Source organism: Podarcis erhardii, assembly GCF_964252035.2.
Source record: "Podarcis erhardii genome assembly, chromosome: 11".
Classification (NCBI taxonomy): Eukaryota; Metazoa; Chordata; class Lepidosauria; order Squamata; family Lacertidae; genus Podarcis; species Podarcis erhardii.
The window spans coordinates 16,778,237-16,804,651 of NC_138501.1; the positions used below are offsets into that span (position 1 = coordinate 16,778,237).

A 26,415-nucleotide genomic window follows, 5' to 3' on the forward strand; every position below is an offset into this window, starting at 1 on the left:
GTCCCGTTGCTTTCAGTGGAAATTCAAGGATGTGTTCTGCTGCCAAGGAGGTTACGTCTTTACATCAGCCCTCACCCACCTGGTGTCCTCTAGATGTTTTGAACTATGACTCCCATCAGCCCCGCCAGCAGCACTGCTTTACATATTAAAACATAAGCTTAAATTTAATCTTATGACTCACCAGGAAAAGTAATGGTGCTGATTATCTCCCTGCATGCCCAAATCCAGGAACTATTCTAGAGTATCATGCATACTAGCTGGGGTCGCAGAATGAGGCCTTCATAAATAGTTGTCATGTTATGATGACAACAGATAGTGACTCTCATTGGTTATGGGACACTTTGAAATGACCATTAGAATGCTTGCATTAGTTCTGAATTCCCCCCCCCCCCGAGCCTGATTTTCTAAGGGCTTTGTGTTATTAATTATGCTTGTATATGTTATAGGAAGTGAAGTGAATGATTGCTATTATGAACAGGAGAGTCATGGATTCCTTACGTAGCTAGTTAACTTTCCATTGACTTCGTTCTATACCAATAATAGGCAGCAGTTGAGGCAAGAAAGGGAACTGGGCTTTGCATATCAAATCTCACTGAATTTTACATACAAATGAAGTACAGAAATATAGGCATGGATGGGATTTAAGCTACTCGAGAACAGAAATACTTTAACATCCGGACTTGACAAGTGCAATGCTATTACACTGGAATCTAGGTTATTAGCGAATTTTGAATCGTTTAGCTCTACAATTTCCAGATAACATATCTTTATAATTGTAACACCAGACGTTTTTAATAGGTATGTTTACTTTGTCTTCTGCAACAGTTTGCTCATCAGCATAATCTTTGGTTTGTCAAAACAATATCTATAAGCCAGTAGGGTGTATCCTGAATTTCACAAATGAACAAAATATGCAAAACTGTAATTAGTTGAGAATGATCTTGTTTTCCCCAAAGGCCTCTTTATTTGAATCAATCAGTATACACCGGCTAAGGAGCAATGAAATTGTTCTACTTTCTTTCTCCTGGCAATCAGGATGCAATAGCAGAATGTTTACTCTTTGTGGCATCATTGTTAATATCTGTAATAAAATGAAATTTTAAAATATGAACCTCAGCAGGAACATTTGCAAAGCAAATGAACACAGCTTGGTTTGCATTAAGCGTACCTCGAGAACAGTCGCAAACTACAATATATGCAATAGTTACTTCTCATTATATGTTATGGGGCAGGAGTTATTTCTTCAGTAGTTGTTTGCAGAATATGTGCAAATGGGATTTTCCACTCATGTGATCTTTAGAGATACACAACTATTTGCATCATTCATTGCATTCATTCCTACCTATCTCTTGCATTTCACGGAGTCCTGAAGAGATTCTCATATTGCAAACGGGCTGCACACAGGGCCGGCTCATATGCTCTAAAAATATCGGTCCCCTCGATGCAGCCATGAAGATAATGGTGCAAGCATATGAGCTGGTGACAGGCGCAGCTTCTTGGTGGTGCTCTGCATGAGAGAGGCAGCTGTGACGTTGGCATCACAGTCATGTGAACATAAGGAGAGTCTTGCTGGATAAGGTCAATGTTCTACCAAGTCCAGCATCCAAAGTGGGGCCTCAGACAAGTCCACAAGGAGGCCATCATGCCATTGCTCTTCAGTGGCTGGTATTCAGTGGAGATTTCATATAGCCATGAATTTGTCCAATCTTGTTTTAAAACCATTGGACAGAACAATTCTAACCCCTGATCCATGCCTCTGCTGGAGGTTAGGATTTGGCAGAAGTTTCCATCCACCTGTCAGGGATGTGGCTGAATCAACCACAGGGGAAGAATCAGACTCAGAAGATAGACAGAGAGAGACAGAGTCTGGCTCTGGAGACGAAAGATCGCAGACAGAGCAGGAGGAATTGGGCTTGACCTTCCTTCACAAAGAGTTCCCTGACTTAGCTAGAACAGATGGCTTACAAGAAGGGGGAGAGATAGACAACAGTGAGAGGCTTGCTAGGCAACCACCAGAGAGTTCTTCCTTTGAGAATGGGGATAATTTCCACCCTCCTAGCCCCCATTCTTGAAGAGCTGAAAAGGTCAGAATGCAACAGAAGGGCAAGAGGGGAAAGGCAGGGCTTTGGTGACGTTCCTGCTGTGACTGGGATGGAGACTCAGACTGACCAACTCATTTTCAAGAGCGGCAGGCTGGAAACCGTGTGCTGTATGTACTCTGTAAATAAATGTACCATAAAACTGCCAGAGAGTCATTAATTCTTATCGAGTATTGCTTGCCTGCCTGAGATCACTACACCATCACCCAAGGTGTGAGCTTCTGTCAGGTTACAACAGACCAGAATCCTGCCAATCTTGGAGACTGTAAAGTCAGAAAAAGAGGCATTCTGGGGGCAGAGCAGGATGAGCATTGGGTCTTCTGTATCCAATGCCAGCCTGTTTCCTATCAAAGGGGCCTGTACTACACCAGCTGGATGCATTTTGGTTGGCAGTGGAGTTAATAGTGGATCTATTAGGACAGATGGGGCACTGCCCCACCAAACTTTTTCTGCTCTGAGTCAGCTTCCCCTTATTGCCTATTACAACTACCCTAGGGGGGTGCACCTCCTTCATGGATCACTGCCTTGTCATGGCATCTGTTTCTTGGGAGAAACTTGACAGCATCTTAAAAAGCAGAGACATCACCTTGCCAACAAAGGTCTGTATAGTTAAAGCTATGGTTTTCCCAGTAGTGATGTATGGGAGCTGGACCATAAAGAAGGCTGATTGCCGAAGAATTGATGCTTTTGCATTATGGTGCTGGAGGAGACTCTTGAGAGTCCCATGAACTGCAAGAAGATCAAACCTCTCCATTCTGAAGGAAGTCAGCCCTGAGAGCTCACTGGAAGGACAGACCCTGAAGCTGAGGCTCCAATACTTTGGCCCCCTCATGAGAAGAGAAGGCTCCCTGGAAAAGACCCTGATGTTGGGAAAGATGGAGGGCACAAGGAGAAGGGGACGACAGAGGACGAGTTGGTTGGACAGTGTTCTGGAAGCTACCAACATGAGTTTGACCAAACTGCGGGAGGCAGTGGAAGACAGGAGTGCCTGGCGTACTCTGGTCCATGGGGTCACGAAGAGTCGGACACGACTAAACGACTAAACAACAACAACAATAAAGGGGGTGCACCTGGCTGTCAGTTTCCTCTTTCTTAGTCTCACTGTTGCAGAACTCAGCAGGGAGGAGGATGGGGACGAAACTGAAATTAGTTGGCTCTGCCCATCGTTGGCTCTGTCTCCAATTCCCGTTGCTCTATCTGCCTTCCACTCTGCCTGTTTCAATGGGCACCAGCCACCACTGTGTGGTGGGTAATACCTAAATTAAGAAAGTGGCTATCACCACCTCTGATGCAATGCCAGTTCATATGTCGTTTCCTTTGTGCGTCCACAGGGCTGCTCCACTAAGGATTTTGCAGCATATGAACCAGCTGATAACCACATCTTTTTAGTACAAGTTATAGTATGTACTCTTCACAGTAGAACTTATTTGCAGAGGTGGCAAAACTGACGGCGCTGATAAAAGGCACAAATTTAGAATTCTTTAAAGAAGCCTGGAAACTCTTTCTAGACTATTTTATAAGGTATTTCCCATATGAGAAGACCACAGAGGGGATTTGAAGTGTAAGAAAATAGCAGAATATATTAAGCATGTTAAAGAGGATGCCTGGCGTGCTCTGGTCCATGGGGTCACAAAGAGTCGGACACGACTAAACAACAACAACAAAGAGGATGAAATTGTATAAAGTACCTTCTGATGTGCCTATGTAAAATTACCCTGAGTTCCTGGGCTTGGCTTCCTCTTAGAACCACTTGCTTGCATGTTCCACAGGCCTGCTAGACAAGATGGTGACAGCAGACAATATTTTCAGTTGGAGCAGGAAATGAATGAATGAATCTTTATTTGCGTCAGCCATAAGCCATAGCAACAAAAGAACATTGCAATATACACAGAACAAAATAAAAAGTTGATTGTCAACTCAGGGCAGGTGGAGGATTTAGTTTTCTAGGTGCATGTTCTTTGTCCACCCCAGAACTGGCCCAAGTTATATGTGATGAGTATATCACTTTCAATAGAAAAGGCACTTTGATTTTCATCTAAAAGCACATTGCTTTGAAAGTGATGTGGTACAAACAGATCACCATCAAATATATTAGATCTGTACCTGTACACAAAAAGTGACCCCCCCCCAAGTTATCCATGTGTAAGCACTTAATTTTAGCTATGAGCCAAAGATATTTTTTGTGCCCCAAAGATATCATTTGTTCCTAAATGTATATATCCACTTGAGCTACCTGAAAATTTCAGGACAATTTCAGGTTCATCGTAAGTCAAAGTGACTCATATTGCATTTAAGACCCTCCATCATGACAGAAATGTTTCTAGAAAGGAACATTTCTTTTCTCTTAATTTTATTCCACACACGTTCAGTAGCTGTATCTACAACAATAGAGATGAACAAACTTCTGAAAATTGTCCTGCAATTTTTGCAACCAAATAAAAAGGGAATAAGATTTTATCCAGCCTGTTATTTGATATTGCAGGTACTAGATTTATTGTATTAATATGTACCTCGACTTTTAAAAATTGTGATCTCTTGTAATCTAACCAGACTCGATTTTATCAGCATTTTGTTGTAAGGCAAAGTAAAATGTGACTCTGAAAAATGCTCTGATCTTGTTCAATCAGAAGCCCACATAGCAGAGATGTTATCAGGCAGGAGATGGACACAAACATTAGTTACATGGCTCTTTCCTTTCCTTTCTTTTTTTAAGCCATAAGCAGCACTAAACTGTGCTTATCTTTCAAGAGGTAGAGTGCATGTTTCATTGTCCTTACCAGTCCCGCTGTTTTTGTTATAGAGCTGAGCTCTACCTGTTATAACAGTAGGGTCGTTCTTAGAGAATCAGAAACATATTGTGCATCTAGTTTAAACAACAGGCTTTTCAAGCTGGAGGGCACAACTACCACTGAAATAAAAGGGAAGGGCAGTAGCTGCTACAGCAGTATAATATGACAGCCCTGTTAACCTAAGAAAGGTATGGCCATAAATATATTGTTGGATTTCAGCTCCGGCAAGCAAGGTCAATGATCTTGGCAGTTGTAGGCCAACAACCTCTGGAAAGACCATGGTTTTCTCAACCCTGGCCTTAGTGCTGAACAAGCTAGAGGCCACAATTAAAAGATGAGCAAGAACTTGCTTTGGTCATTTATTTGTGCCTTTGTCTTGGTTGCATCTGCTTACGCTCTTACGGTTATGTCAAGTCCTAGGATTTAATTGCAGGTCCATTCCAAAGAGAATGCAGTGCACGTAATTGAAATGTTCTTAAATTTTGCCATGTTACATACGATTATTATTATTAAAATTTAAATAAGAATAATAATTATTAATGTCTATGTAAGGCTGCAACATTTAAGAAAATGTCAGCTGCATGCACAGCATTCTCTTTGCAATATAAGGGCGTTCTCTATAGAATATAAGGGTGGTTTTAATATACCATATTAAAGATGCGTTGTTTGAGTCTCTTTAAAGTTACAAATAAATCCTGCCTGCTCAATATGTGATGGCTTAGGGAAAGGAGCAAATAAATTTACAAGAAGCAGCTAGGTGAGCTAGGTCCACATGTTTCATTTGTACACTTCCTAAAATTATGGAATAATTACTATTATTGCATAAAATTGATACCTTTTCTTTCCCCTTTCTCCTTTTATTAACCAAGATGCCTTTTTAAGGTGTAAAAATGTATTTTATTAAACATTTCCAATTTCAGGGCAATAAATATATTTGAAATGATATAAAAGATAATTTAGAAACCTGTTGGAAAATAGAACAGAACATATTCCCTGCACATTATAAAAGTGCTTGTAGACTAGAAGTCAATTAGACAATTTGGGCACCACACGTACAGTGCCTTGGGTTGCCTGACAGAAGAAAAGTAGGTATAAATATCTCTTTGTTTCAGGGAATGAGAAGACAGAGTTTTGTGCAAAGCACATTAGTGGGAAAGCCATAATAATTTTTGATTGAAATTTATACTTCTAAGTAAAACAAAGGGGAGTGGGGATAAGTCTTATCACCACCATCATCATTAATGAGTGGATAATGTTTTTATGTTCCTTCCATTACAAGACATTTTCCACAGATTAATGCACCTGCTACCAGTGGCTGTAAAAAAATTGAAAATGTGCATAAAGTTAACTGAAAATGAAAGACTATTGCTTTGCATGAGGAAACTGTTTCTTCATTATTGCTACCAAGTAGCATACAATTTCTACATTCTTCCTATAAAAATTACTTCACAAACACCCATCTCTCCCTGGTTTACTTACAGTTACACTATCTTTTTTCTCTTTATTATATTCTTGGTTGGCTACATAAGCATCACACAGGTTTAAAATGCCTCTGCGGAAAAGGTCACTCTTTTTTTCCTTTCAGAACATTTCTTTGCTGTTCTTGTTCCCAGAGGCAAACCTAGAATCAACAATCAATAAAAGAACATCACATAACACTTTGACTTACCTTTGAGGAATATCCATTAGGTCAACGCATTTTACCAGAGCAAAGAATGATTTTTTTTTTTTAAAAAAATTATTATTATTAGTCAATCGGTTTAGATATAATGGCATTTCCTAATTACTGGATGGAAATTTCTTTAAATGGCTATGAGCCGGTTCTGTCATATATCCGCATCCATCTTTTATGGTACCTTCGAAAGGTAATGAAAGGATTTCATTGTGATAAATTTCCTTTTTCTTTCTTACTGCTGTTTTTTATGGACTGAAGTGCTCCCTTGTTATAACTCTGTTTCCAAAATGGATAAGGGCTTGGAATCCTAAAGGAAGGGCTAATAAGTACACAGACTAGCATGTAACAACTAGGACAGCGGCGGCAAAGTACCAAAGGTAATCATCTTTGTGTCGCAAACCTGTGAATTCTAAAATTTGTGGGCTGCAGGATAGCAGGATGAATTGATGTGTGCAAATGGTGCGCCTGTGTCTGGGTGGATTTGTGTGAGTGTGTGCAAAGGGGGGGGGGGGAAATAAGAGAGAGGAGTGCTCCTCTCACTTTTATCTTTGGTCCCACCTACCACTTGTTCCAGGCCCTAAACTTCAATAAGTCTCTGCACACTTGCTGCAACACCAGACTTGAAGTACAGTTGCACCTCTGGTTATGAACTTAACTCGTTCCAGAGGTCCATTCTGTTCTTAACCTGAGGTACCACTTTAGCTAATGGGGCCTCCCGCTGCCACTGCACGGTTTCTGTTCTCATCCTGAGGTAAAGTTCTTAACCCGAGGTACTACTTAACCCAAAGTCTGTAACCCGAGGTGTTTGTAACCTGAGGTGTTTGTTAACCGAGGTACAACTGTAACTGAAAGTAATCTTACAATGACCAACAGGTGCACCGCTTATGCGGGGCTGTGGAGGCCAAGTCCCCCAATTTTTCACTGAGGGGACCAAGCCCCCTCAATATTCCACAGCTGGGAGGGCCCCATTGGGCCCCTGGCAGGCCTTTCAGAGGGTGCGACAGGCCCCGTTGGGCCTCCTCTCACCGTCTGACATCAGAAGTGCAATAGCAAATACAGTTGTACCTTGGTTCTTGAACAGAATGCATTCTGGGAGTCTGTTCGACTTCCGGAACTGTTCGGAAACCAAGTTGCAGCTTCCTAAGTGCTGCAGGAGCATCCTGCAGTTAACCGGAAGCCGTGGAAGCTGCGCCGGACATTCAGCTTCTGAAAATCATTTGAAAACTGGAACACTCAATTCCGGTTTTCAATTGTCCAGGAGCCTAAATGTACGAGTTCAAAGGCCTTCGGCAACCAAGGTATGACTGTACATGAAAGACATTAGTTCAATCACGATTCTTTTTTTTAAAAGGACTGTGGCGTAGATTGCTTAGTGAGAGTCAATGGAAGGTGATGTAAAATTTCTAAGAGAAAAGACATAGCCCTCTGTGCAATATATTCTGCCCCTTCCTATCAGTCTCGGATGTGCAAAAGTGGGTTGTGAATTATCAGACGGTACAAAAGCAGCACACAATTGGAGGCAAGCCTTATTTCATTATCACTTCGCTAAAAAAACCATCCCAGTCAGGCTTTCCTTTAAGACTTGTACATAAGGATAGTAAATTGACAGCATCAGAGTTTGGGGTGAGTTGGTGTGGGGAGAGAGAGAGAGAGAGAGAGTTGTCTTCGACTTGATTTCAACCTTTAAAGAAGGGCAGAATTGTATTTTGTGTATTGCACCTTGTGGAATTAGAGCAACCGTAAAGAAAACTGGCCCAACATCTGTCTTGTTTCAAGTGGATTGTCAACAAGGAGAGGGGAGGAGGGAAAGGTTTGCAAGGGATGTTTTAAACCCTCAAGATAAACTGTCGCTTAGAACCTTGACAGACAAGAGCTTGACACACGGCTGCTCCCCAGAGGCCCTCACCTCCATGCTTGGCAAGCTGATCACGGTTGCTGAGCTGTGACGCCACAGTTGCTTGCCTGACCTGACATAATGGGCAGCTATTTACTGCAAACAAGGTAGATGGAAGAACATAGACATAAATGATGCTCTGGTGTAAGAACGAATCCACTAGAGGCCTGGACAAGCTTCTCATCTGCAGGGCTTCCCCCAATCCCTTGGCTAAGGTTGTTTATTTGAGTCCCTTCGGACAGTGACCAAAACCTAGCCACAAAACACCCACTTCAGTTCAATAGAGTGGTTAAAGTAGCAATTGTATGGCTATATCCCTTCCTAAGTCTAGATAACCACAGCATCGGACTGTGTTCAGAGTTCGTTTTGTCCATCTATTACTATGCAAAGTAAAACCACTGGCCCCAAGAGAACCTGGGAGTGTGCTGTCAGTCTCACACAAACATGTAATCACAATCAAGCTTGATCTGAGAAGGCAAAGTGTCAAGAGCTGTTGCAGGGGATCACGTGAACACGGGCGTGCCCGTAATATTTATGAAGCCAGCTGAGCTGTGCATTAAATGACCTCAAAGGGTGCATTGTTCTGCAAGTTGTGCTCCTTTTCATTCACCAATGGGGATGTATGGGAATGAAGGCACTTATGATATTTCTTCTATACAAAGATCGTCTGTGTGCAGAAGGAAATGGTGTCATCATGTGCACAAATATGAGTATTTGAAGGAAAACAGATACATTTCCCTTCCTTGAGCTGTGTTCATATTCCCATTTATTGTGCATTCGCCACATTTTTCCAGGGCTGGTCTCTAATCCAAATTTGCACGACATAATCCAAAATGCATATGCACCCGGTACTTTATTATGCTTCGTTTCTCAAACCAGCTTCACAACAATCAGAGTCTTGGAGCCATTCCTAGTTTGTCTTCAGCCAACATGTGCACCTTTTCAAAGACATTCCTCCCTGTCAATGGCTCTGAGTGTACACACAAATAATGGAAGCCGTGCTGAAGTGAACAGCTGGGAGGGAGAGCTGTGAAACACAATGGGGAGGAAACAACTTCACTGCCCTCTAAGGTAGTAATGTGATCGGCACCCTTAAAAAACTATGTGTCTAGTAGAAAGGCTTTGTTGGGTCAGTTCCTACTGGTGTTATATTAGAGCAGGCATAGGCAAATTCCAGATGTTCTGAGACTACAGTTCCCATCATCCCTGACCACTGGTCCTGTTAGCTAGGGATGATGGGAGTTGTAGTCTGGAGGGCCGAGTTTACCTATGCCTGTATTAGAGGACTTTAGGCTAGCTGAGCTTCCCCAGCCTGGTAACCTAGAGATATTTTGGGCTACAACTCCCATCGTCACTGAACATTGGTGATGCTGGTGGGGAATGAAGGGAACTGTGGTCTAAAACAGGGGTAGGCAACCTAAGGCCCATGGGCCGGATGTAGCCCAATCACCTTCTAAATCCGACCCGCGGACGGTCAAGGAATCAGCGGGTTTTTACATGAGTAGAATGTGTCCTTTTATTTAAAATGCATCTCTGGGTTATTTGTGGGGCATAGGAATTTGTTCATATTTCCCCCCAAAATATAGTCTGGCCCACCACATGGTCTGAGGGATGGTGGACTGGCCCACGGCTGAAAAAGTTTGCTGATCCCTGGTCTAAAATATCTGGGCTGAGGAAGGTTGTGCTAGCTTCAAGATCTCTAATATAAAACCAGTAGGAACTTTCCAACAAAGCTTTTCTACTAGACACATGCAAAGAGAATGGTAGAAAAAGCTTCGCCAACTTTTGATGGGCCCAACGTTGCCTGCAGGTTGCTACTGGTTACCCTCACCTGGCCTGTCAAGAGATGGATGCTTCCAACAAAGTGCTTCCCCCAAGTCTGGGGTCCCTGCCGAGTGAGACAGGTCCTTTGGGTTCTTTGTAGAGGCAGCTAAGATGTAATGGGATGCCATTTTCCTCCGACGACATGAAAGAACCCTGCGCTCACACGCTATCTCCTCCAACGAATATTTTCACATGCTTAATTCTAGGGCAGCTGGACCAATCATTGCCAGAAGCCTTGTTATCTGCCTTGAACGTGTTGAAGGGAGGCAAGCAAGATAAAAATTAAAGCAATTTCCTCCCATAGAATGCTCTAAAGTGTTGAATGCAGTAAGCTAGGGGAGGCTAGCCCATCAGCCTGCGCCTCAAAGCATATTTTACTACCCCCCTCGACCAGATGAATTTTTGCAACAGTGACAAAAAGAAGCAGCCAGCTGTGGGGTGGTTAGGGAAGTTTACAACCTGGGCAGCTCTGGGAAGCTTCCAACAAAATATAAGGGAGAACAACAAAACGTCAAATGCTTGCCAAAACAGGGCTCCCGTCACATGTCTATAAAAAAGTCATATTGTAATTGTTTATTTCTTTGACATCCAGAGAGAGGGCGTTACAGAAGGTGAGTGCAGCTACTGGGAAAGTCTTTTGCCAGTAACTGGACGATGAAGATGGATTCAGTATAAGGTATTGTAAGCTACTTCTAGGTTGTTCTTGTTTTTATAATACTTTACATAGTACAAAGTGTTTTACAAGCTTTGCGTTTATTATAGCATAAGATGACTCATGATTAGGACTCCAGCATTGTACCTAATAAGATTTTTTTAGGCAAGTATCAAGTTTGTGAATTACTCTCAGAGGGTTCCAGTGGAGCTAAGTCTGCAGACAGTATTGTGTTAATAGTAGATAATCACAAATGAGATAACACATTCCACGTGTGGGGCGAATGTGACACCAGATTATTTGTATTAATATCCTTGTGGGATATTTTCAAGTTACTACTTTTGAATATACACTCTGGGATAACTTGACTAATATAATAAAAGCTCCATAAGATATCAGATGTACCAATCTAATTCTTAATATAAACCTAACCAGCCATTAAAACACATTTTTTTCCACATTACATTCTCCATTACCCATATAAAAGAAATCATAACAAATGCTCATTCTAAAACGAAGTTAGTGTTTAGTTAGAAAATGAAACATAAGGAAAAGGGGAGGGGTCTTCCGATTTTCAAGGGATCAGAACCTGTAATGTTCGTAAGGATGGTAATATTATTTTACCTCATTTTTAGTGGTTTCACTGGTTAAGGGACCAGACAATTTGGTTCAATGTAGCTGTGGTCAGGTGAGATGAAGGATCGCCATGAATGTGCAGTTAATCACTTGCCAATATCATGGAAACGACCATTAAAAATGTAACAGCACAACTTAACTAATGTTTTAAAATTTATTAGTATTTATTAATTTATGCCCTGCTTTTTGAGAAATATTGTTCACAGAGAGGCATCCATTGTTTTACAAACATTGCAATACATAAAATAAGAAAAAGCAACACATTCTGTAAATTAATCTAATGAATAAAAGAGCAGGGCAGCTTTTCAAATCCAAGGACCCACAGCGTAAAATCCTCACTATGCACTCACTACCTACTAAAAGCTACAGAAAAGAGATTGTTATTATTTATTGAATTTATATACCGCACTATACCCGGAGGTCTCAGGGCGGTTCACAGAACAAAATCAAAATATAAAACCACAGAATATATAATCAAAATAAAAGTAACAACCCAATACCCCCCCAATACCCCCACTACAGTTTAAAAGGACATAGGATGTCTATCAAATCAACCAGAGGCCTGGTTAAAAAGGAATGTTTGATCTTCAAAGTTCTCATACACATCACAATGGATGAGTCCTGCAGGGTCCCCAGAGGCACAGAGTTCCACAACTGTGGGGCACATATGTGCCATATTTTTCTCTGCTATTCTTGCTAAGTTAACACATTAGAATAGGGATGAAGGCCCTCTGGCTTTCCAGATGTTCTTGGACTCCAGCTCCCATCAGTCCAAGTCGACATTGGCAGTAATGAGGGATGGTGTGACTGGCAGTCTGGGAACATCTAGAGGGTCACAGGCTTCCCGCCTGTTTCTGAGCATTGTAAAACGTTTTGGAGCCCTTTTTAAGGACCCAAAAGCGATTTGGAAATGCTCTTGTGAACACACAAAATGAAAACAAAACAGGAAATGCAGCAACATCTGGAAGGCCAAGCTTCTTCATCCTTGCATTGCACGATTGTTCTGGGAATTCTTTTATCACAGGACACCATTTTCCTCCCTTCCTTCCTTTGAACAAGTCCAAGGAATGTCTTTTACTATCTGTGAGTGACCAAAATTGCCTGATTCACCTGAAGGCTGATTCACAGGATAGCCCGTGAAGTAGTAAGACCTCATGGTTTCAGAAACCAGGGTGGGACTTAATTCAGTCCATCCTTCATATTAGGACACTTGGGGCTACCATAAGCTCTTCTTCTTCCTGACCAGAGCTGTCCTTGTACTCTCTATACCCCTTCCTCATTTGCTCACCCCCATAAAGCCCCAATAGAAGGCCCTCCAAGTTTTATGGTTCTTCAGTCTTCTATAAATGAGGCAGAGGCATCTCATGGGATACAATGCAGCCACCAACTAAGTGTTCGTGGAAATATGCCAGGGAAGCAATGGGTGGATAATGTTAGTGGAAGAGTTGAAAGAGGAAGATCAGAGGTCAAGATCACCACTAATACATTTTCTAGAGTCTACCTTCAGTAGTGTGTAGTACAGTCTTAAACCTGTTTATTCATGAGTTAGTATTCATAGGCTGGATCCTGTAGAGCAGTGGCTTTCAACCAGTGTGCTGTAGCACCCTGGGGCACCTTGAATGATGGTCAGGGATGCCATGGGCAACACTGGCCTCTGTCCCTCTTTCCTTCCCTCACTCTTCCGATGCCCTCTTGCATCTCTGCCTCCCAAAGGCTTGCACAGCTGTTCCCCACCCAGTATTTCCCAGCTTCTGCCTTCTGAACTATGTCCCTCTGCAAACCGCTGTTCCAAATCTATACTGTCCTCCCGCTCCTGGGAAGATTCAGGATCATGATCAGGATCAGGGGGTGGGGGTGGGGGTGGCTCCCACCATTCTTCCTCAGTGCAGCCCTCCTCAGCACGATCCCTGACAAGGGATGCTCCTATGAGCATGAGCAAGCTCTGATTCCAACTTTTGAATTCAGCGGGACTCCCATGTGTTTGGGAGTCCTGTTTTACAATGCAATCCTGCGGTCACTTACAGGGGAGTAAAAGCTCTATGCAACTCTGTGGGCCTTACTTCCTCAGATATGTGTTTCGAAATTCTGTCTTCATTCTTCCTTGGCCTGGGTTCTCCCTGAATACATTTCCCGTACTTGCACATAACCAGAGTTTATGTTAATCCTGAGCTATCATCCCCCGGCCTTATATTTTTTATATAAAAAAGGGTGTAGTGATCAGTATCCATCATCTTTCCAACTGCCTTGTCACTACATCAATTAATACAATTGAGCAAAAAATGTCACAGGCCCGGTGGAAAAACCTTTCCGCAGCCTTTCAGGGGGAAGTTTAGTTCCAGCTTTTTCGCCTTGCATTAGCTCCTGTCATCCACAAAACAACAGAACCCAGTGGTGTCAATTATATTTGATTGACTGAGTAAAGCACACACACAAATAAGCGAAAACAATGGACACAAAAATCTATATATGACTCCCCTTGTCAGTGCGAATGCTTGTCTTCTCCATTTTCATGCTGCACGGTGTCCTGCTGCTATGGGCTTAAATGCTTCCTTCAGCCCCCAAACTATCACCAATTAAGTTAGCAGGGTCTTCAGAGGTGTCAAACGACTCCCTGGGCAATTGGCTGTAACTGCTGTTCAATAAATGAGGTCTAATTTATCAGTTTAACTTCACTTTTAAAAACCTAATGTCTCACGGTACCATGTGCTATTTGCCCAGAAAGTGAAGGGATGCCTGCCATGAGGTGTTTTGAAAGTTAGAAGAAGCTCTTGTTAACAGCGCTACATTTTTTTGGTCTGTCACGCCTTTTCTCCTCTTGTTCAACGATGGATCTGAATAAAATATACTCATGCAGCTCATAGTTATACATCATTGGGTCCTACAGAAGCCTTCAGGCAGAAAGCGGATAAATAAAAAACAAATGTGAATTTCTGCAGGCTTGTGCTGTCTTTGGAGCACATGATTTTAATGTCACTGGGCTGGAGCAGTGTTTGTTTGTGTGTTTGCGTGTGGATATTTGCATCGAGATTTAGCCTAAACTCTGTTATCAGTGCCATCAGTCCATGCATTGTATATGCTAAATAAAAATTGTGGAAGTCCTGAACTTTTGCCTGGGGGGAATGAAAGACCAGATGAAGCCTAATGAGCTGGTGCTTGATTCAGACAAGACGAACGGTCTGATGGTCATCAGACAAACTAAACTCGGATTGAGAGTATAGCCTGTTCTGGAGAGGAACCAGACTAATGGCCTGGCACTGCTTTTGGACCCAGCATTGGTTCTGGAGGGCCAAGTGTGGCCAGGAATGCTTTTGTCCAGCTTGGACTATTATACCTGCCACACCACTTCCTGGAGAAGGCAGATCTGGCCACTATGAGCCATGCCTTATCATTTAGACTACTGTGGTGCACTCTCTGTGGGGCTGCCCTTGAGCTGCAAACTGGTGCACAATGTGGCAGCCAGAGTGTTTTCTGATGTGTGCTTTTCTCCTCTTTGTTGAGGCCAAATAAAACACCGATCATAGGAAGATTCCTTATGTGGAGTCAGATCATTGGCTCATCTTGCTCACCATTGTCTATACTGATGGACAATGGTTCTCTAGAGTTTCAGTGTTTTGCTCCAGCCCTACCTGGATATGCTGTGGATTGAATAAATAAATACTGAATTCCAAGTGGTGCTGGTTGGTGGGACAGGAGAAGAAGAAGAAGAAGAAGAAGAAGAGTTTGGATTTGATATCCCGCCTTTCAATCCGTTTAAGGAGTCTCAAAGCGGCTAACATTCTCCTTTCCCTTCCTCCCCCACAACAAACACTCTGTGAGGTGAGTGGGGCTGAGAGACTTCAAAGAAGTGTGACTAGCCCAAGGTCACCCAGCAGCTGCATGTGGAGGAGCGGAGACGCGAACCTGGTTCCCCAGATTAGGAGACTACCGCTCTTAACCACTACACCACACTGGAGGTAAAGTCTACAGGTGAATATTAATTTCATCAGCATCATCATAATCATCAACAACATCATCATTATGTGAATTTGTATACCACCCTTTACCCATGGAGCTCAGGGTGGTTCACATAGTGCAGTATTTACAACTCTTATCACATTGATGAAAAGACTCATCTGATCAACAATATGATAACAAGAGTTTACAAGAACTCTGTTTACACTTCATGGTTCGGCAGTACAAGTGATACACATAACTGGATGTAATGACAAAACGAGAAGTTCAGTGAAGTACAATTGTCACCATCTCACATAGTTCAACCATTATGAGAGATGGCCAAATCTTTTGATTTTTGCTACTTTCAGTTTCTATTACCCCTCTCCCCCCAAAAAAAGATTAAGTTCACCACATTTCTGCATCAGTTTACAATTTTGTAAAAAGAGTCCCTGAAAAAAACAATGTTATCCAATATGCATTTGTGTAAGTTATTTTCACTAACCAATGAATTTTCATGCACACTGTTACCTAATATAAACATTTTTGTATAGATTTTATTGGTTGGAAAGAACTGCATTGCAAAATTCAGAGAAGTGTGAATTTCACAAGAAACCTGTGTCTTGGCTGATGCTTTCTCAGAAATTGCAAATTAAGTAGGGTTCCATTAAAAAGTGACCTGCATCAAATTTCTCCCCCCTTCCTTTTTTTCTTCACCTGTTTTTCTGTTCTCTCTATTCTTCCTTGTTCTTAAAATATTTTATTTACTTGATCTGCCTTTGATCCCCCCTCACCCCCTTCTTCAATCCTTCCCCTCCTTTCCCGGGGCTTTAAGACCTTTAATTCTTGACTGCATTCTCTCTCCTTTCAATTGAAAAATAACTTTAACAATTAATAATTACCTTCAATAACTAAACCAATCCAGCTGCATTCGTGATTTCACTTTGGCCTATATCTGATCCTCTTTGAACAAACCCACACCCTATTTAAATTATTTGAAGAATACACTTCTTACCCATCTGCCACATTGATGTGCTGGGATTCCAAAGTCCCTCTTAATGTGTGCACATGCATCTTAAAATACCAGTGGAAAGAAGCAGTAGATCATTTTTTGTAAAACCTTTTGGGCCCTTTGTCCTGTTGTGGGCTACTGCCCCCTAGAGTCCCGAAACAAGCTTGCTTATTCAAAAGCAAAGCTTATTTCCTTCCTCTGAATTTCAGCGTACTTTTCTGCTTGCAGAGAAAACCAGAACTCTTGGCACTCTTCCAACCCTTTCTCCACCTACTTTGATCCTATAAATGAGCAAGGATTTCCCCCCCTTCAACATAGATTGCCCTTTTTTAGCCCTCTATAGAACAAACACTGGAGTCCTTTAAGTCTAACTCAGCAATTTCTGCACTGGGACTGAGCCAGAAATGGAGCTAATCTCAGTCCATTACTCTGCTAATGCTTATCTTGACCTTAGGACTATTTCAAATACTCCGAGAAGTCATTAGCACTTATGGGCATCAGTGCTTTCTCATTCCCACATTCTTCTATTAATTGTTCTTCCAATTCAAGTGAGGAACTGCAGGTACAAAATATTTCTGCAGTAGGCATTAGCGAGTAAATGAAAAAAAGAGAAAGAAATAAAGACTATGGAGGCATGCATTTAACATAAAGTGAAAGCCGGGGGTGGGGGGGAACACATGTCAAGTTAAAAACATCACAACAGAACAAGGTGAAATAAAGCAGAATACATGAGTGGAATGCGTAAGCAAACACACCAGAAAAACACTCCAGCAATATAAAACAGACGAATTTAATTTGCATGAGGATAATGACTGTCTTCTCTGATTTAGGAAATAGCACAAGCCATGGAATAAATGATGGTCTTTTATTATTTAGGAAAAGGCACAAGTGGTCATTCATTTTCCCCGACAGAATGCACTCCAAATGGGATGGGCTAATACAAATGCATATTACAGGGCTTCCTCTATTTATTTTTTATAAAGATTTATAGACTGCTCTTCCTACCAAATGCCAGGGTGGTATACCACATGCTCCACAAACACAGAAAGCATAAAACATCATTAAAGCAATACAGAATAATCATAAAAATGACTGGCACATCTAAAAATGTTTAAGTAGCTGAATAGGTCTGTTGGAATAAAAAAGTCTATAACAGATGCCTGAAAATTAGCAGCGAGGATACCTCTCTGCTCTGCTGGAAGAATGCTCTACGTCATGTGACCAGCAACAATAAATGCCCAACTTTTAGTGGGGGCTGCTCAGGCCTCTGTAACATGGGATTACAGCAATTGGGCTGGAATATATGGACTCTGGCAGGCCCAAGTTGTGCAGGGCTTTGATATGTCAATGTAGCCTTGACTGTAGATTGTACAGTCGCTCCAGATTCAGGTGCTATGGAGCAAGAGATGCGTGTCATAGAATAATAGAATCATAGGGCTGGAAGGGACCTCAAGGGCAATCTAGTCCAACCTCCTGCAAAGCAGGAATCTCAGCTCAAGCATCCATGACAGATGGCCATCCAACCTCTGCTTAAAAACCTCCATGGAAGGAGAGCCCACAACCTCCCGAGGGAGACCGTTCCTCTGTCGAACAGCTCTTACTGTCAGAAAGTTCTTCCTGATGTTTAGTCGGAATCTCCTTCTTTGTAACATGAAGCCATTGGTTCGAAGTCCTGCCCTCCAGAGCAGGAGAAAACTAGCTCGCTCAACTAGAATCACAACATGTGTGCTTCAAAATCAATTGCTTCAGATCAGTTAGAAGCAATGAGAAACTTTCTATGTTTAATAGGAGGACATTCTTACCAGAGGGCAAAGACCAACAAGAAGCTGTATCTCCCAGGGAGAACATCATGGCAAGAGGAAGAAAAACCTGGATTCATCCATCAACCATCTTCCATGTAACAGCCTTTGAGATATTTGAAGACAGCTACCATATCTCCTCTCAGTCTCCTCTTTTCTAGGCTAAACATACCCAGCTCCCTCAACCAATCCTTATAAGGCTCGGTTTCTAGACCCCTGATCGTCTTGGTTGCCCTCCTTTGCACACGTTCCAGCTTGATATCCAAAAGGATTGAACTTTGGCACACACACGCACTGCAACCAACTGAGCACAACCAACCAAACTCTGGAACCTTTAATCCCTTGCAATGCTAATAAAGATAAATATATAAAGAACCCACCCACATGGTAAAGGTAAAGGTAAAGGGACCCCTGACCATTAGGTATAGTCGTAGCCGACTCTGGGGTTGCAGCGCTCATCTCGCTTTATTGGCCAAGGGAGCTGGCGTACAGCTTCCAGGTCATGTGGCCACCAGGACTAAGCCGCTTCTGGCGAACCAGAGCAGCACACTGGTTTACCTTCCGGCCGGAGCAGTACCTATTTATCTACTTGCACTTTGACGTGCTTTCGAACTGCTAGGTTGGCAGGAGCTGGGACCGAGCAACGGGAGCTCACCTCTTCATGGGGATTCAAACCTCCGACCTTCTGATTGGCAAGTCCTAGGCTCTGTGGTTTAACCCACAGCACCACCTGCGTCCCTCCACCCACATGATGCTGGCACAAATCCCCACACTAACACTATGCAATACCCCCACCTGCCTCTCTTTCTTCCCCCTTTCTTTCCCTCCAACGGCAAGATGTCCAGGACATTTCACAAACTCTGAAAAAGACTCTATGAACTGAAAGTGGAGATCCTTCATTAGCAGGGTTGTTGTAACATTTATGATGTGTTAAATACAGGCAATGTATTTATAATTAAGATTCGAAAATTACAGAGGAAAAATAATGATATGCAAGATGATGAATGATTGAATTCGGAAGCCAGGGCGAGGGGGAGGAAGTCAAGCAAGATGTATTTGGTGTATAATTGAATGTAAAATTAAAAAAAATATATATTGGAAAAGAAAAATATTTTTAAAAAAGAAAAAAAGAAATTGGAGATCCTTGTTTATTTGTTCATTTCATAACACAAGAAAATCTTCATTAAAAATGAATTTTTAAAAAACAATAGTGATGTGCAGAAATAAGGTGTCAGAGTTGGAAATTAGGCTGGAGGGAAGCAAGTAACTTGTATCTGATCCCAGTTCCTTGCTGTCCTTCTTTAATCTGGGAGTGTAACTTCTTCCTTTCAACCATCTGCTTAATCCCAGGAAATGTCTGAGATCCAGATAAACTTCATTTTGTCTTAAGTATAGACTGGTCCTAAAGTAGAACCATTTTTTTTTTACTTGTTCAACAATGTTATGAGATAGACAAATAGTTGTGACATTAAAGAATCATCCCAACTGGAAAACCAGAAAAATGACTATGTAACAAGACCATTAAATCCAATACCTTTTATTCTATGTAGCACACCAATACAAAATATAACAGCATAAAAATGTCACAGGACAGTCAAAACACAATATGTCAATATGATGGAAATATGAAGAGTGGAAAATCAAACTTATGGCAGCGTCCTAATTGGTAAAAATCACAATCCACCGGCAATGATCCTTCTGTGCTGCTGGCAAAGTCCAATCAAAGAGTAAATTGATTCAAATGCTTAGACACAGACTGTAGATACAACAAATGGGTATAAGGCTCCCAGAGCTGAGAGATTTACTGTTTATTTGGGATTTAAGCATTTGCAGAAAGATTCTGCCTCAAAAACAGTAGCTCTAAACTCTCAATACAATGTAAAGCATGGAATGCTGTTGGCTAAATAAACAGGCCATATACCTGTAAAACAAACTGTATATAAGAGAATATTTGCAAATATGGAGAAAGGCTAACTCATAATTATTAGGTAGTTCAGATATAGTATTACTGGCTAGCAAACCCATAGCTGGCTTGTTAAATCAGTTTATTGACCAGAATCTTAAATCACATTCAGACAATATCTTAAGGTTCTGGTAGGTGAACCACCATTAAACCACAGCTCCACGTTTTCATATACAACAGGAAAATGCAGTTTACGTTTACCAGGATTGGTGCACAGAAGCTGGCATGAGAATGGAGGAGACAATGGCAAATGTACAGGCCTGATGCATGTTCCCAGTTTGCTAAACTATATTTTAATTATCCACAAGTTAATAAGCCATGGCTTGGCATTATGTGCAAATTCAGCCAAAGTAATTTGAGTAGCACTCCTTCTTCTCAGTCCTGCCTTGTTTGTGTCAACTGTGATCAGTAAGTTAGTCAAGAGAGGATGCTACTAAGTGAAAGGTATTATTTAGAGAAGGGGTCAGACTGGATGGTTTTCTGGTCCATAAGAGCCTTCTAAATCTATGATCATGGAACCAGAGGGCTATAAGTTTCTTCCTATACTAAAACAGGGAATCTTTGAATTGTTACTCTTCCCAGGGGTAAAAAAAGTCCGGCTGCATTTGTTACTTTGTGTAGCGTGTAGTTCAAATCCTAGCTAGGGTTTCATGGAGTGGTAGGACCATTGCTGTATCTCTGACCTACCAAGTGTCCCTGTTTTTCAGGGACAGTCCTGGGTTTACAGAAGCTGTCACGGTTTCTGATTTGATCCCGGAATGTCCCACTTTTCCTTAGGGTGTCCCTATTTTCATCAGAGAAATGTTGGAGGGTATGGTAGACTGTCCCTATTTTCATTGGAGAAATATTGTAGGGTAGGGAGTTATGTGACCCCCCCGAGCCAAGGGGGTAAGCAACTATACAACCTTTAGAAGACAACTGAAGGCAGCGCTGAATAGGGAAGTTTTTAAATGTTTAATGTTTCATTATGTTTTTGTATACTACATGTAGGAAGCTGCTCAGAGTGACTGGGGCAACCTAGTCTGATGGGTGGGGTATAAAATCAACATCAACATCATCAGCTGCAGCATGGAATAAAGGTAAAGGGACCCCTGACCATTAGGTCCAGTCATGACTGACTCTGGGGTTGCGGTGCTCATCTCACTTTATTGGCCGAGGGAGCCGGCGTACAGCTTCCGGGTCATGTGGCCAGCATGACTAAGCCGCTTCTGGCGAACCGGAGCAGCACAAGGAAACGCCGTTTACCTTCCCGCCGGAGCGGTACCTATTTATCTACTTGCACTTTGACGTGCTTTCGAACTGCTGGTTGGCAGGATGGAATAGGACATGCCTATTTTCACTGGAGAATGACCGCTCCCCACATGCCTTTTGCATGGTTGCTTGCAGCCCCCCAGATCTCAGTGCAGCTCCTGGTAGTTCGGGCTGGCTTCATCCTCCCCAGGCTGGATACCTGGAGGTCTCCACCTACCTCAACCAATCGCTCAATCCTGCCTGTGGAGGCGTTGCCAGGGGATTGGCCAGGTAAGGGGAGGGACCACCCTGACCACACAACAGAAGGTGAATCTTACCTGCGAAGCGTCAGTTGGCTCCAGAGCTAATGGTCTATCTACCTAAATGGGGGGGGCGTGAAGCGGTGACCCTCGCCCCCTTGTGGTGGTGATCCCAGGGTTCCCCGTTAAAGGGGTCTTGAGGGGAGGCATTGGCCATATGCCGAGAGGTTGTCATTGCTCTCCCCTCCAACGGCAGTGAAATGGGGAGCAGGCTCTCTGCTTGAACATACGTTCTCCAGAGCCAGCCCAATCCCCACACATTCTGGATAACCCTGATGTCTCCTAGATCCCTGGCTGGGGACTGGAAAGGATAAATGCCCAATGCCTGAGCCAAGGTCTCCCTACATCTGAAATTTAATAAAGTTGTGGCCAATTGAAATCCCATAGCACGTTGTCTTGAGTCATTATTCTGCTCAGGGGTCGCCTGGGGTTGGGGGGACTCCAGGGGTCGCCTGGGGTTGGGGGTATCTGCAGTCCTGCCATTTATGTTAGCTGGGGCAGAAGATGGGGACAATGACATGCTGTCCCAGCCTAGAGCTACCACAATGGTCAGGCCCAGATTGGGCCCTATCCCATCATGTGAAGAAAGTGGGGTTGGCTTCTAATGCAGCAAATTATGGGCTAACTGAGGACTTCCGTGTCCCCCAGAATGCCTTCCACCCGGAGGTTTCATGGACAGAATAGGGAGCTCCATGCCAGCAAAGTGCCACCAGATTCACTCCATAGGCAAAAGTTGGCAGTGACATATCTCCATCCAACCCAAGCTTCCCTCCAGGCTTGCACAAAGTGGGGTTGGGGGTGGGTGGGTTAGATTGCAGTGTTGTGCTGTAATCCTATACCCACTTACCTAAGAGGAAGCCCTGGGAATGAATCACACATTTTAATTTGCCCTGCTAAGCTTCATGGAAAATCACAAATTGCAGCATTTATTTCATCCCCCAACATACCTCAGTAAATAGAAGAATGATCACCTATAATGGAGCTGAACTACTGTATGCATTGAACACAGATCAGGAGGGAGTAAATGCCAGGAATGTTTTAATTGCAAAAGAGAGGGTTTTTTTTGTAATCATTTCCCAACTGCAGATTCTGCAGATGCTTTTTTACTAATGTTGTCCAGTTCCTATAGCTTGTGAACAAAACACAAATGCTTCTGAGGGTTTATATGGATATTTATGCTCAAAATGTTCTTACACATTCCGCTGAGTTTTTCAGCATAACATCTCCCCAGTCCCAGAGGTTTTCCTTATGAGAGAGTCTTTGCTAAATGGTTCTGCATGAAGAACCAACCTATGGGATCTTAATTTAGTTATTGTGATAGCGCTACACCCTTTCATATCTTTTTAAAAAAACGAATGAAATTTATGCATTCTATCTTTTGTATATAACATCTAAATGAGAAAGAGAACGGGGAATATTTGTAGGCTTACTAGCAAAAGTCTTATCTGAGGGAGCTGAAATACCAATCAATGGCTCATTGTGTTTTGTGTTTTTATGTATTAAAAAAAAATTCAAAGTGAATGCTTTAATCTCCAATGCCTTTAGGGAAGGGGGAAAAATGAAATCTTTGTCTCCCAGTCCATAGTGTGGAGAAATAAATTAGTATAATGATTTATGTTTACGGTTTTAGTCAATTCTGATAGAGATTATAGAGACAAAATGACAAACTGCCTTTGCAGTAAACTTAAATCATGTCAGCCAATCTTTAGTTTTTCCTTACTCTAATTGCTCCTCCTGTTCATTTATCTTCCTAGGCAATCTTTAGAAGAAATACTAGTTCAATCAGTGCATGTGCAAACCACGAGAGATAAAAAGTTTAGCCTAATTTGTCTCACTAAATTGTAATGCCTCTAGTAAACAAATCGTAGCTTGAAAAGGACTGAGAAAATCTAAATGAAGGGAGGGGAAAAGATACAAAACGTTTTGCCCTCTATTGCGGGACACTTTTTTTTTTAAAAAAGTGAATTTTGCACTAAATTTTCTTGCTGTAATGATACAACAATTTGATATTCCAGGAGAGTAGCATGGCGTGTTATATCACTTGCAAAATGAGAGCACTGTATTCATTCTGGTTAAGAACAGGTAAATACTATAGATTAACAGTGCAATCCTAAACAGGGGTTGTATTCAGTGCTGCATGTGCAGACGTTCACTCACACGACGGGACTTCTCCTTCCCAAGCACCCTCAAAATCTGATCCAGAAGGTGTGGGTCTGGGGGCTGCAGGGGGGAGGAGAGGAAAAGTCAGTTCCACTGCACAAGTAGAAGTCTGCTGTGTGAGCAGAATAGCAAAACAGCAGCATTGGATTCAACCCTATGTGTACTTGCAAATAAGTTCTATTGAATTCAATGGGGATTAAAGGACCCCTGACAGTTAAGCCCAGTCACGAACGACTCTGGGGTTGCGGTGCTCATCTCGCTTTACTGGTCGAGGGAGCCGACGTTTGTCCGCAGACAGTTTTTCCGGATCAAGTGGCCAGCATGACTAAGCCACTTCTGGCAAACCAGAGCAGTGCACGGAAACACTGTTTACCTTCCCGTCGGAGTGGTACCTATTTATCTACTTGCACTTTGACGTGCTTTCGAACTGCTAGGTTGGCAGGAGCAGGGACCAAGCAACGGGAGCTCACCCTGTCGTGGGGATGTGAACTGCCAACCTTCCGATCGGCAAGCCCTAGGCTCAGGGCTTTAGACCACAGCACCACCCGCATCAGTGGGGATCAGTTCCAAGTAAAATGGGTTACAATAATATATAATAATATTATTTTTTATTATTTTTATTTGATTTTAAAAAGCGTAAACATACAACAGAAGACAAATTCAAAATCCAGATATTGTGATTGCTCTAAATCTCCTGACTCCCCCCCCCCATGCCTTCCATGGGTCCTAATGGTAATATTTACAATGGCATATCAATACTATCCAAGTTTTACCCTTCCAAATTATCCATAATTTCTGTTAATTTACAAGTGTGGTTAAAACCCTGCTAATGTTTTAACCTGCTTACAATGTTCTTGTAAATAGATTGTAAACTTTCCCCATTCTTTTTTAAAGTTCTTGATTTCTAATGTTCCCATTTAATTTCGCCATTTCAGCATAGTCCATCAACTTGGTTTGCCATTCTTCTCTGGTCAGGGTTATGTCTTCCTTCCATCTCAATAATATATAATATTATTGTCTGGGCTATCTAGTAATGGTACCCAACTCCTGTTCGCTTCAGTGGGGCTTTGGTGGGCTTTTGATTAAAATCTACGTATGTTACAGAATAGCAATTCTTGGTGGACTGCTTCTTTCAGAAAATATAGAACGAAGGGTAAAGGGGGTTGCGCTAGATTACCTTTGGCTTCCCCTCCCACCCTGATTCTATGGAAATTTACAGAGCACAGACAGCATTCCAGAGAAAGACATACTTAAAGCTGCATCCTGTGTACAGATTTGTCAGGCAGTGGGCTCCATTAAATCCAGTGGAAATTATTTCTCAGCAAAGATAGGTGTGCATTACACAGATGCTGCTACACCACGTTTCTGATGTGTAATTGCCATCTAGGATTTAAAGGTACAGTCATACCTTGGTTCTCGAACAGAAAGCGACTCCCGGAACCGTTTGAAAACCAAGGCGTGGCTTCCGATTGGCTGCAGGAGCACCCTGCAGCCAATTGGAAGCCACGGAAGCTGTGCTGGACATTCGCCTTCTGAAAATCGTTTGAAAACCAGAACACTCACTTCTGGGTTTCGATCATTCAGGAGCCGATTTGTTTGGGAGCCAGGGCATTTGAGATCCAAGTTACGACTGTACTATATTCCTCCTGCCCTTCCCCTTCCATGAACCTTTTTCAGCCAGTGGCTGCTTCCCTTTTCTTGAAAAAGAAGCACACACTTAATAGTGTCTTACCGTCATTTTAAGATTGTAACATAGGTTTAGTTCTTGGATGACAATTAGAGGAGCTCTTTGCCAAATGCATATGTAGAGAGCAGAAAATATGCTTTCTTTGTAATTAAGAAATTAGAGAGGGGAGATAAAAGTGTGAGCATCCCCACTCCTGAACGACAGGCACATAACTCACGCCAGGTGCCGGAATTCTTATCACTTGCTCATTATGCACATCTATCACGGTCATTCATCTACTTATCAGGTCTGCATGATGGCTCAAACATCAAAAGGAACCAATGGCTGCAAGACCTCTCAGAAGGAATGACTTTGTGGCTGACCTTTTGAAAGGTTTCAGAATGCAACCATGCTCCTTCAGTCGTCCTGCGCATGATTAAAATGATACAAATTAAAGACAGCAGCAGAATGTGGAAAGGAACCAGGGTCAGATCCACAGCATACATTTGAAGGACATGCAACACACCTTTAAAGCATGTGATGTCCCTCACACAATCATGGGAATTGTAGTTTGTTCCTTAAAGAGCTATGCATTCCCAGCACCCTTAACAAACTACATTGCTGCTGCTGGTCCCCATTGATTTCAGAAGTCTTGGAAGTCGAATGCAAAACTCACCATGGTTCATTCTGATGACTTATAATCAGTGCCAGAGCTTAAGCCTAGAACATTCCACAATTCTTATGTGCTTTGAGCAAGGCACTCTTT

The 26,415-nt window shown here is 42.4% G+C and overlaps 2 long non-coding RNA genes across 7 annotated transcripts in view; one reads left to right on the forward strand and one right to left on the reverse strand.

Annotated features, from left to right (window-relative positions):
- The window catches only part of LOC309352226, a 36,436-nt gene extending 17,986 nt beyond the window's left edge, over nt 1–18,450 (forward strand). For both annotated transcript variants that reach the window (XR_014161160.1, XR_014161162.1), the window contains exons 4-5: nt 10,874–10,957; nt 18,300–18,450. This is a non-coding gene — a long non-coding RNA (uncharacterized lncRNA). The remainder of the gene's footprint in view (nt 1–10,873; nt 10,958–18,299) is intronic.
- LOC309352221 lies at nt 942–8,398 on the reverse strand. 5 transcript variants are annotated; one of them, XR_014161149.1, is made up of 4 exons: nt 8,283–8,398; nt 6,368–6,509; nt 3,788–3,870; nt 942–1,081 (listed from the first exon to the last, which is right to left on the reverse strand). It is a non-coding gene; the product is annotated as an uncharacterized lncRNA (long non-coding RNA). The 5 variants fall into 5 exon arrangements; XR_014161150.1 differs by lacking the exon at nt 8,283–8,398 and adding an exon at nt 7,629–7,762; XR_014161151.1 differs by lacking the exon at nt 8,283–8,398 and adding an exon at nt 7,590–7,627.
- Nucleotides 18,451–26,415: the final 7,965 nt, after the last annotated feature.